The sequence below is a fragment of the Anabrus simplex genome, chromosome X, assembly GCF_040414725.1.
Source record: "Anabrus simplex isolate iqAnaSimp1 chromosome X, ASM4041472v1, whole genome shotgun sequence".
Taxonomy (NCBI): domain Eukaryota; kingdom Metazoa; phylum Arthropoda; class Insecta; order Orthoptera; family Tettigoniidae; genus Anabrus; species Anabrus simplex.
Genome location: NC_090279.1, coordinates 142518565 through 142534307, shown reverse-complemented (window position 1 = coordinate 142534307; position 15743 = coordinate 142518565). Strand labels below are relative to the sequence as shown.

The 15743-nt window shown below is 39.1% G+C and overlaps 1 long non-coding RNA gene across 1 annotated transcript; it reads right to left on the bottom strand.

The window, feature by feature from the left end:
* Nucleotides 1-626: 626 nt before the first annotated feature.
* On the bottom strand, nt 627-12060 carry LOC136886183 (uncharacterized). Its single transcript, XR_010861730.2, has 3 exons — nt 11943-12060; nt 6351-6481; nt 627-795 (listed from the first exon to the last, which is right to left on the bottom strand). It is a non-coding gene; the product is annotated as an uncharacterized lncRNA (long non-coding RNA).
* Between the last annotated feature and the right edge of the window lie 3683 nt (nt 12061-15743).

Here is a 15743-nt window from a genome sequence, read left to right as displayed (position 1 = left end):
TACTTGGATGAAAATCTACCTGGACAATGGATGGGTCGAGGAGGAGCTGCTGAGTACCCACCACGTTCTCCAGACCTTAACCTCTTGACTTCTACCTACTTCTACTTCAAGAATGAGGTTTATCGACAGAAGCCAGATACATTGAACAAGCTCCGAGAACCCATCGAAGCGTCCTGTGTGGCCATCACACCGGCAACACTAACAGCCGTAGTTCGGTCAGCAGTTCAGCGGTACCGACGTTGTTTGGCTGCTAATGGGGGTCACTTTGAACACACAAAATAATCTCCCCCCCTCGGTGCAAGAATTGTAACGGTATGCTAGTTTGTTCCATTAATATTGACTATGAAAGAGTGTCTACATTTTTCTGGACCCCTGTGTATAAAATAAATCTTGTTCATATGAGTTGATTAGGAGTTCCATCTTTTGATTCCCTAACAGGTGGATTATCTCTCTTTGTACTTTCCCGATCATTGAATAAATGTGTCATTGTAGTTTCTTTTGAAGGATGTTCGCCATGTTACTTCCATTACGAAAGCCAAATTTGATAAACATACATTTTTCCATCTATGAGGGAACTGGTCAAGGAAAATGGAACACAATTTTAATGAGTAAATAAAATTCAATACTTATTTAGTAGCTGCAGAAAATTTATTTTTTGAAGGTTTCTACATTTCAGAAATTCAGGAAGAGTTTAATAGCATTTATTGTTAGTTGAAATAATGCAATGAGAGTCGCTAAGCCAAGGTCGAGGTGGTGGTAGTGGTGTTACAAGAGAGTGGGCAGCCCTGCCGTTACCTGAAAACAAAGAAAATAATTTTTAGAATTGACTTTACGTCGTAACGACACAGATAGGTCTTATGGCGACGATGGGATAGGAGAGGACTAGGAATGGGAGGGAAGGGGCCGTGGCCTTATTTAAGGTACAGCCCCAGAATTGGCCTGGTGTAAAAATGGGAAACCATGGAAAACTATCTTCAGGGATGCCGACAGTGGGGCTCGAACCCACCATATCTCGGATGCTAAACAAAGAAAAGAACACTCATTTAAAACATAAACATGATGCCGGAGCCACTTTTCCACTAGAGGGGAAATTCCACCTTTATCGGTCAAAATGTTGCTTTTTCAATTTCTTCTTGCTTCGTATAGGCAGACTAAGGATCACGATATTGCGTTTGGGGTGGGTTTTGATCTTTGCCCAACAAATGCTCATCCTCTGGCTGTGTTGTTCCCTCCTGTCTTCCTTCTTGGTGGTTTGTTCTGGAACCTCTTTTGTTTAAACATCCTCCTGAAAGATGCCCGACCTTTGCAGTGTCTTTCTGTTCCTCCCAGTTCGTGCAGATCAACCGTGGTGACTTGATCTTGCTCTTTTTCCGTTAAGCGAGAAGCTGCCTGGTCAACGTGGCATGATGCATCCTGTAGTACTGTCCATAAAATGGTTGGCGTCTCTTGCTGGCCACGCCTGTAATTTTTTCTGATATTTGTAGAACTTTTGTATTCGTTCTCTTCCTTGACTGGTCCTAATGTCTTCCTCATTATTTTTCTCTCCTGGATTTCGAGCTTTGTTCGTGAGTCCCTTCCTGTTGAATATTAGACATTCTGAAGCATATCAGGCTTCAGGGCGGATGACTGTCTGGTAGTGCTTCATATTATTGTTACTGGAAAGACACTTCTTATCGTAGGTGTTCTTGGTCAGTTGGTTTGCCAGTTCTAGCTTGTTAACTCGAGTTAAGGTTCCGGCCATTCTCCCAGGTACTACCTGTTGGTTTTCTCGATCGTTCCTTGTTCCAGATGCAGTGTACAAGGATATCAATTTATTTATTTATAAAATATACTTTGTTCTTTACTTAGTCGCTCAGGTGGCAACGCGCCAGGCTCTCACCGCTGGGTTCCGTGGTTCAAATCCCGATTACTCCATGTGAGATTTGTGCTCGATAAAGCGGAGGTGGGACAGCTTTTTTCCGAGTACTCCGGTTTTCCCTGTCATCTTTCATTCCAGAAATAATCTCCAGTATCATTTCATTTCATCTGTCAATCATTAATCATTGCCCCAGAGGAGTTCGACAGGTTTGGGCAGTCGGTACAGTTCCTAACCTTGCCGCTAGATGAGGGCTTCATTCACTCCATCGGTCGAATGATTGGAAATTTCTGTGGAATTTTTGGAGCTCAAAGAAAAGTGGATTCATCTCAACCAGTCTCACCTGAGAAAACTGAGGGTATGAAAAAACTTCTCCTTAAACTCTGATGAAAAGTGGCATAAGCATATTTTTGGGATTGGTACAAGTGATTGTTAATGTGTACATATCCAGCAAGTGATCAAGGAAGGCATATGATGTGGGTTTCCATAGATATAGAAATAGATATTTCTGTGTTAGTCTTCATAAAAATGAAAGTTATGATTATTGCAAATGAATATTTTGCTTATAACAATTCTTCAAAAATATTCTGGATAATAATAACAACGTTATTTGGATTACGTCCCACTAAGTACTTTTACGGTTTTTGGAGACGCCGAGGTGCCGGAATTTTGTCTCGCAGGAGTTCATTTACGTGCCTGTAAATCCACCGACATGAGGCTGACGTTTTTAAGCACCTTCAAATACCTGCCAAGTTGGAGTTGAAAGGTCACTCTGAGCCACTCAACCGGGCAAATATTTTAGAATTTACTATCATTTGTGCACTCAAAGAGGTCTATGTTCCGTTGTCGTGCAAACAAAAACTCCACAGTTCTAACTCTTCAGGCAAGCAACTCAATGTTGAAAACATCCTAGCGATATGAGCTACAGACTTTCGGTAAATATGATAAAGTATGAGACTATATTCTTTATTGATTCAATCCTTTTCATAATCATCGTTATCCGGTCGATTAGATTAGCAGTTTGTCTTTTTCTACCACTACGAGCGCTAATGTGAGTCAATGCATTGTTTCACCTAAGCACCACTACGAGCGCTAATATGAGTCAATGCATTGTTTCACTTAAGCACCACTACGAGCGCTAATGTGAGTCAATGCATTGTTTCACTTAAGCACCACTACGAGCGCTAATATGAGTCAATGCATTGTTTCACTTAAGCACCACTACGAGAGCTAATGTGAATCAATGAATGCGTTGTTTCTCTTAAGCACCACTACGAGCGCTAATGTGAGTCAATGCATTGTTTCACTTAAGCACCACTAGGAACGCTAATGTGAGTCAATGCATTGTTTCACTTAAGCACCACTAGGAACGCTAATGTGAGTCAATGCATTGTTTCACTTAAGCACCACTACGAGCGCTAATGTGAGTCAATGCATTGTTTCACTTAAGCACCACTACGAGCGCTAATGTGAGTCAATACATTGTTTCACTTAAGCACCACTACGAGCGCTAATGTGAGTCAATGCTTTGTTTCACTTAAGCACCACTAGGAACGCTAATGTCAGTCAATGCATTGTTTCACTTGAGCCCTTATGACTACATTCGGTGTGGACATTTTTCAAAAAAAAAAAGCTACGGTATTGAACCAAGGAACACATTACAGAAAGAATTATGTAAATTAGTTAATTTGGCTAGGATTTGAACGAAAAAGAAAACGAGTCAAGAAACGAGCAATTTTAGGTTTTTTTTCCAGAACTGTACTTAAACCGGAAGTAATTTTCGATTTTTTTTAAAAAGTTTGATAGAACTATCAAAGAAAAATGCTTAATTTTACGTTTTTAGTAGTATGGGGACCTCTACTTTGTCTGCTAAGAAATTATTTTAACTTTAAAATATTATTTCCAGTCAGTACAGTCAAAACTATGTTCGCTCAGTACAGAAGTTTTCATTCTGTTCCTCTTAGAGAAATGAAATGGCGTTTGGCTTTTAGTACCGGTTCTCCAAGTGCAGGTCTTTAGACTTGACAGCCGTGCCGGGAATCGAACCTGGGACCCCTGCGACCAAAGGCCAGCATGCTAACCATTTAGCTATGGAGCCGGACTCCTCTTACAGAGTAACCCCGTCTCTCAGGCCGGGAGATTTGTTACTGTGAAGGAGATGCTCGGAGAAGGTAAGGGGGTTGGCGGTCGTGATCTATACTAGGAACTGTCCCGGCATTCGCCTTAGTGCAGGAGAATGGAAAACCACGGAAAATCATTTTCACGACAGCTGACAGTGGGGACCAGCCCCTCTCCAACTCCCGAACACAGTGGCGTAGAGCCGTGGCCACTTGTTGGCCGAAGCCCACTCTGCATCAGCCGACGGAAAATACTATATCCATTTTCTTGAATAGTTTTCATTTCTTGCCCCGAAGTGGTGAGGTGGGCAACCTAAAGCATATGCCCATTTTTGTTATATGTTAATAATGAGTTTCTGTTGCAGTCTTATTTGATTAGTGTGTCTTGTTTCATTCTTATTGTACGTACTTGACTACATAATTTAAGCAATTAAATTAAATTAATTTGAGAAAAACTTTTAAAAATCATCCCCTGAAATTATATTTGAATGACGAAGTCTCTTTTGGCTACGTGAACAATTCGTATCTATGAAAATTTATTATAGTTTTTGTCCTAAATGGAAGACAATAATTGCTTTTACGCAAGTTAAGAGTAAAAATAGCGGTAAATGAATACATACAATTATTCTTCTTTCTTCTTAATCTGTTTTCCCTCCAGGGTCGGTTTTTCCCTCGGACTGAGCGAGGGATCCCACCTCTACCGCTGCAAGGGCAGTGTCTTGGAGCTTCAGACTCTGGGTTGGGGATACAACTGGAGAGGATGAGCAGTACCTCGCCCAGGCGGCCTCACCTGCTATTCTGAACAGGGGCCTTGCGGGGATGGAAATATTGGAAGGGATAGACAAGGAAGAGGGAAGGAAGTGGCCGTGGCCTTAAGTTAGGTACCATCCCGGCAATTGTCTGGAGGAGAAGTGCGAAACCACGGAAAACCACTTCCAGGATGGCTGAGGTGGGAATAGAACCCACCTCTACTCAGTTGACCTCCAGAGGCTGAGTGGACCCCGTTCCAGCCCTAGTACCACTTTTCAAATTTCATGGCAGAGCCGGGAATTGAACCCGGGCCTCTGAGGGTGGCAGCTAATCACACTAACCACTACACCACAGAGGCGGACTACATACCATTATTACTAGAAAAATATATACATACATACCGTATGTTGCTATATTTCGACTATGAATTCTACTACGTCACAGCACTTCAGTATGTCTTTTGTTCTTGTAACACTTTTGTGTGTGAAGTCTTTTCTCACTTAAGCTCTTTGAACTTCTTTGCTTTGCCTTGCTTTGCTTGATGCTACCTGGTGGAGCGAGTTGTTGACTTGTGTCCATAATCCATTAACTAATATAATTAGTGATCTCGGGATTATGCTACTTTTCTTTCAACAAAAAGTATTTTTGTGTCTTTTACGATATACTTTTCATCTCCACTTTCCGGTTTAAACTGTCCGCACTAGTGATGATGGATAAAGATATTAAGAATTCACAGACATAGCACTTCCATTCGTCGGTGCTAGTCCAGGACCTCAGCAAGGAAACAAAAGACGGTACGATGAAGTGGAATGCCACAGAAGAGTTTTGTCTGCAGCGTAATAGTCGCCGCAGTTACGCGTGGATATTTCTCTAGTATTGAAAATGAAAATCTACAGTCTGTTTACAGTCATTCGACCGGGTCAGCAATGGAATGAATGAAGCTCCATCTCGCGGCGAGGATAGGATTTTTTTTTGCTAGGGGCTTTACGTCGCACCGACACAGATAGGTCTTATGGCGACGATGGGATAGGAAAGGCCTAGGAGTTGGAAGGAAGCGGCCGTGGCCTTAATTAAGGTACAGCCCCAGCATTTGCCTGGTGTGAAAATGGGAAACGACGGAAAACCATCTTCAGGGCTGCCGATAGTGGGATTCGAACCTACTATCTCCCGGATGCAAGCTCACAGCAGCGCGCCTCTACGCGCACGGCTAACTCGCCCGGTAGGATAGGAATTGTGCCGGCTGCCGAAGCCTGTCACACTCCTCTGGGGCAATGATTAATGACTAACAGATTAAATGAAATGATATTGGAGAGTGTTGCTGGCATGAAAGATCACAGGGAAAACCGGAGTGCCCGAAGGAAAACCTGTCCCGCCTCCGGTTTGTTCAGCAAAAATCTCCCATGGAGTGACCGGGATTTGAATCACGGAACCCGGCGATGCGCTGCCACCTGAGCCACGGAGGCTCAGCGACATTATCTACTAATAATGGTATTTACTGCTAATTTTACTGTTGATTTGAGTGAAAACAATTATTATCCTCTATTTAAGAGAAAAATTACAATGAAATTTCACGGATACGATTCGTTCTCGTAATGTTAGCTCCACTCCTGTGAGGTGTAGTAACTCACCAGAGTGCAGCAGTCTCTGATGCGGTCTCTCCTTGACCCTGGGCGGTCTCAGAACCTTCTCCTCCTGTCCCTTCTGCGGTGCCAGTTCCTTCTTCGGCTGTTCCTGTGGCCTCATCGGTCTGTGCGTTAGTCTGTGGGAGAAAGAACATCCTATCACAATATACCACGTGATGACAATCAGGCACTAAGAGACATTTGAAATCTCGTTAGAATTCTGAGTTACATATTTGTTGCTGGAAGTGTTCGGAAAAAGAAGTTAAGCAGCTCTGTACCTTGTCGTAATCAATCATGGATTGAACGCAATCTAAAGCTAGCATTTTGTTGTCCTGCAGTGGCAGTGCGATCGGTGGGCGATTGTATTGCCCGTCAAAAGGGGTTTTATTTCCCCAACGATGAAGTAGGCAATGAACGAACTGCTTTTTGCGCTGACCGGTATAATTTTAATTAACTAACAGCCCCTGTACAGATACTGAAAATAGTGAGACAAGGCTGTCTGCTCTCACCATTCTGTTTAACGTCTTTGCTGAGAAAACCATCAATGAATCTGTAATAAAAACCAAGCTTGGGGTGAAAATAGGAGGGAGACTAATGCAGACCATCAAATTTGCCGATGATCAAGCTATAGTTGCGGGTAGTCCAACAACTTTATCCAGAATGTTGCTGAAGATGAATGAGAAAGCTTAGGAATTTGGCTTGAAAATGAGTATTAATAAAACAAGAGTCATGATGTTCAGTAGGGACCCACGTCCATTGCATGTGATGATCAGAGGTGAGCCTGTACGACAAGTAGAATAGAATAGAATAATCCCATCCCTAATTCCGTATCGGCTGGAAAGATTAATCATTTATTGCAATTCATATTATTCCGATACATGAATGTTTTTCTTATTACATTTAAATTTATCTGCTACTACCTTAAACATTACACTTACATCTAATTACTATTTCCGCCTAATCTCTAAATTGTAGTTTCAAAAAAGAAAAGTATTTATTTTTATCCTAGGCATTAGCAGTGTGTTATTGTCTAGGAGAACATTATTATTAATTGGCCCGAGTATTTGTTTTGTTGAGTGCTAAGAGATTTCTCCTTAGCTAAAATAGACATTGTGAATTCCCGACCTACAGCTACGGAATACCAGCAGCTGAGGAAGACACGTAACATAATAGTGTTATCTTATGCTTGGTTTGTTGCACTGTATTTTGCTGAGATCTAGACGTTAATCGAGAGGAAGGAATTTTTTAAGGTTAGAAGCCTTTGAGATGTGGTGTTGGCATTGATTGCAAGTGATAAGTTGCGTGGGGAAGAAGACCAACACTGAGGTATTGAACATTGTCCAAGAAAAGAGGTAGCTGTTGAGTCAGAGATTAGGAAGTGACATCATAGGAATGTGTTGATGGAAAATTTGAAAGGTAAAATACCAGGGATATATCCTTGTAGAAGACCAAGAAGAGCCGTGGCTCAGGTGTCTATATTGAGAAAAACAAACATAAAACGATAGAGTTGAAATTCAAGAGAATTTATTATAACTGTTTGATTCTTCAGTCTGCCGAAACTAGTTTTTGAACAGCCTTACATCTGATATGTGTTTGACATGCTTTATTGGTGAAAAATATCTAATTCTCCATGGGAATTTAGAATTTCCCATTCAGAATTGCTAGGTGGGCAATAATTCCATTGTGGAGATTTATCTCCCGTATGCAGTTATCAGACTGTGCCTCTTATAAGGGCTTCTGATAAGCTCACCCAGCGTCAGTGAGTAGGGTCTGACACATCCCACTCTGACGAGTCTAGTGTCATACCTAAGACGAAACGCTGGTTAATAGAGCAAACGCCTGAAAAGCCTTACATCTGATACATATAAATTTATAAATTACCTGAAAAAGAAACAAATTAATTAAAATAGAAGGAAATTCTATGCTTGAGTGGAGAGAAACGACGACATCATTTACATAAGTTCCATATTTTAAGTTCGTATGTATTTAAACAGAAATAAACAGAAATGCTTATACATTTCTAAATACTTTTGAGTGTGATTTGATAGAGTCTGATGATGTCCTTTCAAGAACGAAACATGTCATTCTATTTTCATTCAATTGTTTATTTTTAAAGTATAATTCTGTTACCATATGCTTTCTTTTTCCCGGTAGTTCATAAATTTATCACTAAAAACTGAGGAGTGTCTCTTCAAAACGTGCTATGTCCACTTTAATTTTGGTTTTTGTTCTTGGTATTTTGTCCACAGGCGTTGCAGTTGTAGAGCCCAGAATTTGAGGCAGAAATAGGTTAGAATGCAATTATACTGAGGGGAGTAAGAGGTATACACTACCCTGCACAACGGTTATGTCGTGAGCGTTGCATAAGCGTTACGGGTACTGCAGAGCGGAACCCCCTATAATTTATGTTATTCACGCTACATTGCGGAAGAACGGGCTGGACGGCATTTCGTAATAACTACTCTCACCCATTACTGCCTAAAACTCCCGGGTCTAGTCATGAGCAATCCGGACCAGAAAGACGTAATTCCATACCCGATCATGGGTGCGTTCCATGTGTCTTTTATGTAAGTTTCCTTTTTTTCCCCAGAAATTTCTTACTGTGCCCTTTGAACAGACACCCCTGAATTAGTTTCGACAGTTATAAATTAACTGAGTTGAAACTGGAAGGAGATAACTTCAGATATTACGAAAACAAGGAATTCAAAAGGACAAATTGGGGCAAATATTCGTTTATAGGAATTCGGGATTAGAAAAACGCTGTTCTACAAAGGTTGTATATTGTGATAATTTATATTGCTAAATTCAAATCTGAAATCAGAATTGCACTATCAGGGATAGTTTTACATTAATCTGAACATATTAATCATATGTGGTATCACTGTTTGCGGCAGATATTGTGCTTCTATAAAAAGAAAATTAAATACTTGACAACATTAACTTTACTATTTATGATTCTCTTTCAAAAATTGATGTTATTGTTCAGATAGTGTGGATGTTAACCCTCTATTGCATGAATTATTTTTCGTTTCCGTTTGGTGAAAAAATATTACGTTCAGTGTTTTAGATATACCAACAATTTTTAACTGGTGGTAATACGTTAACACTCTTATGTGATGTGGTTTGCCGAAATGGGAGTTTTCGCGATGCTAAGCTTTTAACATTGAAAGTCCGAATACTGGCTACTGGTCATGGAGCCAAGTTTACTTGCACGACCGTAGGTCGGTAATGTCTTTGAGGTTGAACCAGAGGTACTCCTGAGGCCTGTCGTAATGTGATGGAGAGGGCCCACGGAAAATAAACGGTGGTAAAATGAACGCTAAAAAACAAGGCATCACTGTTGTATGTGTTTGATTGGCTGTGCAGTTGAAGGTATGTCGTAAAACTACCTCTGCCCACAATCTGTATTCATTTACACAGGTGAGAAGTTATACGTTGCCTGAAGGCAACGCTACGAAGTACAGAATTGATCTCGTAATCACAGTGAGAATGCAAAAATTTCTACAAATTTAAAATTTATTTATTTGGCTTCTTCAGATATACCGAGTGAGTATTTCTGTGAATATGTTCTATTCGATATGTCTGTATGTCTCGCAAAGAAAAGTGAGCCCGGGTATGTTTCAAGAAAGTAACACAAAACTTCGTTGGATATAGAAGTGATCCTAAATATAAAGTGTTTGTGAAAGAAATGATTTAGGATGCAATATGTCCTTGAATGTACGTTTCATGGACTCGCATTTAGACTTCTTTCCAGAGATTTGTAATGATGTATCAGATGAGCGTGGAGAAAGATTTCACAAAGACATAGCTATAATGGAGAAGCGCTATGAAGGGTAATGAATGCCCCCAATGTTAGCCGATAATTCGGGACAAGAAGGATGCTCAGTACAAAAGGAAGAAATAAGACATGAAAATTTGTGGTTGCAAATTTTTTTCCATATTTTCCATTTGTTTTAAACATTCGTGTGACTGATTGTTACAAATGTGAGCACTTCAACTATCACCTTCTGTTACTCTCCCGATGTTTATAGGCTCCCTTAATTGAATTCCTGTCAGTATGTCTATGACTCTAAATTTAAGCTGTATACATAATTATATGACAATATTAAAATAAATTGAAGATCGGATTACTCCTAATATATCCATGATGTATCAAAACTAAAACTAGACTTGAATTCAGCTTTAAAACATCTATAAGAATCACATATTTTTCCTCGAGAAATAAGACATTTTTTGGGGAATAGGGATAATTTATCAAAGCAGACGTTTGGTAAATTTACAACTTTTTTGAAATCATTTACGAACAGACTGCGTAAAGAACTGACAGCGAATACAAACCTAAATGCAGATCAGTGATGGTTGACTGACTTGTTGATTGATTAAATACTAAGTTTCGAGGAATTTTGTTGAGCCGTATTCCTCTAACTGCGTAACAAACAAACAGATGGATAGAAATTATAATTAAACCTTCTTTTGAATTTTGTGTGTCTAATCCGGGATAATAAACGAAGTACGAAGCAAAAATCCACACGCAAGCGACTCCATATTGAAAACATCCTAGGGATATGAGCTACGTATTTTAGATAAATATAATATAGTAATGTATGAGAATATATTCTTTATTTATTCCTAAAAGTGACAATCTTTTTCCTAACCATCGCTATCCAGTCCATTAGATCACGGCCGACTTGATGCGTCGCTCTACCTAACTCCGCAGCGAGGGAACCAGTCGGCCGTGATTAGATTAGCAGTTTGCCTTTTTCTACCACTACGAGCGCTAATGTGAGTATATGCAGTGTTTCACTTAAGCCCTTATAACTACATTCGGTGTGGACGTTTTGCAAAAAATAAAAAAATGGCTTAGGGTATTGAACCAAAGAACACGTTACAGAAAGAATTATGTAAATAAGGTAATTTGGCTAGGATTTGAATCGAAAATTTAAACTAGTAAAGAATCAAGCAATTTTAGGCCTTTTTTTCGGAACTGCTTTAGGTAGGAAGTGATTTTCGAAATTTGTTTATTTAAAATTTTGATAGATCTATCCAAGCCTGACAATTTAAAAACCTTTCCGGGCCCTTTAGCCCTTCAACTTTCGGCACAGTTAGGGAAAATGCTTAATTTTACGTTTTTCTTATTATTGGGAACCCTACTTTGTGTGCTAAGGAATGTTTTCAACGTTAAAACCAAGTTATTCGAGGGAAGAAACTGCTACAAATATTCGTTTATAGAAAGGGGAATTTTGAATTAGAATAATTTATCAAAGGGAACGTGTGATAAATTTCCAAAAGAACAGACGAGGTTAAGAACTGACATGGAATACAACCCTAAATGAAGATCAGTGATGACTGAATGAGTGAGTGAGTGATTAATTAAATATGAAGTTTCGAGGAATTTTGTTGAACTGTTTACCAGCAATTCCCTGACAAACAAACAGATGTATACAAATTAGAACTGAACCTGCCTTTGAATGTCGTATACCTTGTGCTGGATAATAAACGAAGTACGAAGCAAATATTTGAAACGTACAGACAAAATTATGATATCGTTTGTACGGAAGATGAACAGAGCTCAGTTAAAAATACTGAAGATAAACTCACCATGAAAGCTGAGGACAGCAGAAGAACGGCAATCAAGAGTACGGCCTTCATGTTTGTTGGTTTACTAGGTACTTCTGCGAGGAAGAAGCTGATGATGCTGCTCGTCGGTGAGGCCGGGCCTTATATACCATCAATACTGAGAACTAATCACAACTAACTATCTATTTTTTTCTTCAACTGCGTCACTGATAGCGTCCTTTAAACATAATTTTGTGAAATATATCCGCCTCCTGATGCCGTGACAGTGATACCATCTGTTTTTCCCTTCACAACGTTTCCCACAATGCAATCATACAGTGGTTCGTCATGTGAATATAGTTTCGTCATGCGATAATTATCTCACAGTGGGTAAATCTGACACGCTATTATTATTATTATTATTATTATTATTATTATTATTATTATTATTATTCCTTTCCATTTTGGCCTACTTTGGTCACGGCAAACAATTAACTTGTTGGTTAGCCTTTTTTTTTCTTCTCCCAGAACTTCTTCATCATTTACCTGTGGTTCCTCTACCTCTACTCTGATCATATGGTCTTGGACTTCTCTGGAACCCCTTGAAATTAATCAATTTTAGCTCAAAACATATCTCTATTAAAGATTTCTTTTAGATTGATGCCTAGTTCCTTCACGTCTTTTCTTGTTTCTTCTACCCATTTGGTAGTTGCTTTTAATTTGATGATGTATTTAGTCGACTCTCGTTCACTCTTGTGAGGTGCCCATAAAAATTCAGTCTCCTCTTACGTATCGTGTCTGTGATCTTCTCTGTCTGTATAGATCTTCATTTCTCTTCTTCCTCCATGTACCATCATTTCTTTATTTCGGGTCCTAAGAACTTTCTCAAGATTTTTCTTTCTTTCTTTCTTTCTTTCTTCTCTAGCTAATCCATTTTCCCTTTCTTATTCAGTCTCAGACATTCTGAACTGTGACGTCCCTCTTGCTTCATAACCGTGATAATTATAGTGTCTGATCTTTGCCCTATAGTATATCATTATTTTATTGTATCTATTCTGTACTAATCTATAGCCTACCTCCATCTTTCTGGTCTTACCCTTATCAAGCTCATTCGGCTGGATCCATTCACCAATATATTTAAATTTATGTGACTTCTTGACCTTCCTATACTTCGTTTCCAGAAGCTTCCCTTTATTATGTTTGTATTCTGTGTACTCTGTCTTTTCATATATTTTTTAAAGTTTTAGTTCCGTTTGGGTCTGCTATGGACCACGTGGTTCTTATCTCTAGCAGCTTTCTTCTTTGACCAGTACTCCTTCATTCTTGCACTTTGAATGTCTTTGCGCTCCTGGGTCCATTTCACACCTCCTCCCGGACGTACTGTTTTTTCCGTTAACGACTGGAGAGAGTTTGAGGTTCTGATCAACGTTCTGTACCTATTCCTGTCATAGATTTCACTGGGGGCAATGTCCAATTCATGAAGGTCTTTTCTGACAAGTTTTGCCCACTTGGCATTAGTCGCTTTCCCTCTAGAGATGGTGTGGAAGATTCTGGAGGTGAGCCTCTGATTGTCCATTCTCTTGACATGACCATACAAGTTCAATCTCCTCTTCCTCATAGATGTTGTAATGCTCTCCAATTGTTGGTACAGTTCGTTGTTGTGCCTGATTCTGTACTTGCCTTCTTCTTTAATAGGGCCCATGATTTTTCTAAGAATCTTCCTTTCTTTCAGCTCCAGTTTTCTAAGTTGCCCTTTTCTTCTTTTTATTTTTATTTCTTCGTTACGCCCAACTAAGGAACGCGATTGAACTTATCTAGCTCATGTCCTTGCCTTTTTCTCTCTCCCAAAAACTCTTCATCTTCTCGCTGTGGCTTTTCTTGCGATCTTCTGACCAGGTTTTGCTGGTGATAGTGCTTGGATGGTATGTAAAGCGGTTATTGTCGACTAATTTTATGAACTTAGGTCTGTCTAATACAATGTCATCTGTTATGCCTATTTACTAAAGATCTTTTCCAACTTCGAGCAGCCAATGATAAGGCAAGGTTCAGAATTCTTTTGGTCAATCTCTGATTACTCATTCTGAGAATATGTCTATGGAATTTCAAACGTATTTTCCTAAATATGTCTGAGATTTTCTCTGAGTGTTGGTACAGGTCATGAGATTTCCTTATCATCCAGATTCCCCCTGTACAGATTGGTCCAAAAAATTTCTTTTAGGTTTTTCTTTCTTGCTTTTTCTACATCTTTAATCAATTATCCGCCCCCAATGATCAGTGTTTCAGATGCATATACTGTAGTGCCTCAGACTTGATTGCAGTGTCAAAATGCCTTAATTTTGCATTTCGGGCTAAGGATTTTTTATTATATCTGTTCCAAGTGAGTCTGTACGCTCTTTGTAGTTTAGAGATCCTTTATTTGTTTGCTTCGCGATTCTGTCCTGAAGGCTGGATGACTTTGAATTTAGACGCTTGGGATATTTTTCCATATTTCGTTTTCATTGGTTATCCATCTAGGTACCGAAGATCTCCTTCCACATAGTGATTTTTTCTGGTATGAGATCTGGAGTCCTGTTCTGGATGTAATTTCATGGAGGTTTTCAATGCTTCCTACCTGTTATTGGACAACACTGCTAGGTCATCAAGGAAGGACAAACACTGTAAATTTATTTTGATTTCACATAATCCGTCGATCTTCCTTTAACTTCTTTTTGCCAAGTCCTAATCACTTTTCCAAAATGAGATTAAACAATAAAGGGGACAACCCAACCAACTCCTTGTCGGACTCCTGTTTTAACATCAAATGCTTCAATTGAAATAAAAATCTTTAAGGTTCCACCTTGTTCAATACAAATACGCTGTTGTTAGATGGTTTTTACAACATATATTTTATTGCAGAACTAGTTTCGGCGCTCATTTAGGCACCATCATCAGCTGCATAATAAGTAGAGAAACTTGGAGATATAACATTAAAAACATATTGGTATAATTAACTCCTTAATGGTAAGTTTAAAACTCTAATTTACAAACAAGATAACCCTTGTGAGTCAAAAATGTAAAATCTCTTCTCTGAGTGATGAGTTAGTTGTCTTCAGTATTCTATGATGGCTGTTATTCTATACACTCGTAAAAATCAAGTTCAACTGCATTCATAAAATCGTGAAATTAGAGCTGAATCAAGTCCTAAAATGTTAAAATGTTCATTTTACAAGTGCATGAGTAGCCATTTATTGGATAAAAAACTCGTTGTTTTAATTAAATTGCTAGACTGCGCCGTCTTCTGATGTTTATTGATATGTGGAAACTTCTTTCTTATGTTGTATATCTAATGGTTGGGACTGTGATTATTTGTCCTAATGTTGTTAAGCGGGCATAGCCTCTCTGTTCAACACAACCCTCAACGGCTATGTACTTTGCGCAGCGACTGCAACACGACAAGTGTGTCTGTTCGTGTCGTGTGCGATGTGATGTCAACAACAAAATTAGTGCAAATAATATATATAAATTATATGTTGTAAAAACCATCTAACAACAGCGTATTTGTATTGAACAAGGTGGAATCTTTAAGATTTTTATTTCAATTGTGATCTCAGTTCAATACGGGCAAATAACATGAAGTTCCTCACGTTTAATCAAATGGTTCAGACAATTCCCCTAATAATTTAACCTTTGAAGTGGTGCCGGTTAATGTTTGCATGATTCATTTACTTGTTTTCCTGTCTACTTTGAATTCTTCTACCACACGGAAAAGTGTCTGTCTGTCTGTCTGTCGAGCTATATGCTCTTTTTAAGTCCACAAAAGTAATCACCGTTTACCTGCTTTTACGAATTTGTAGGATGGTCTTG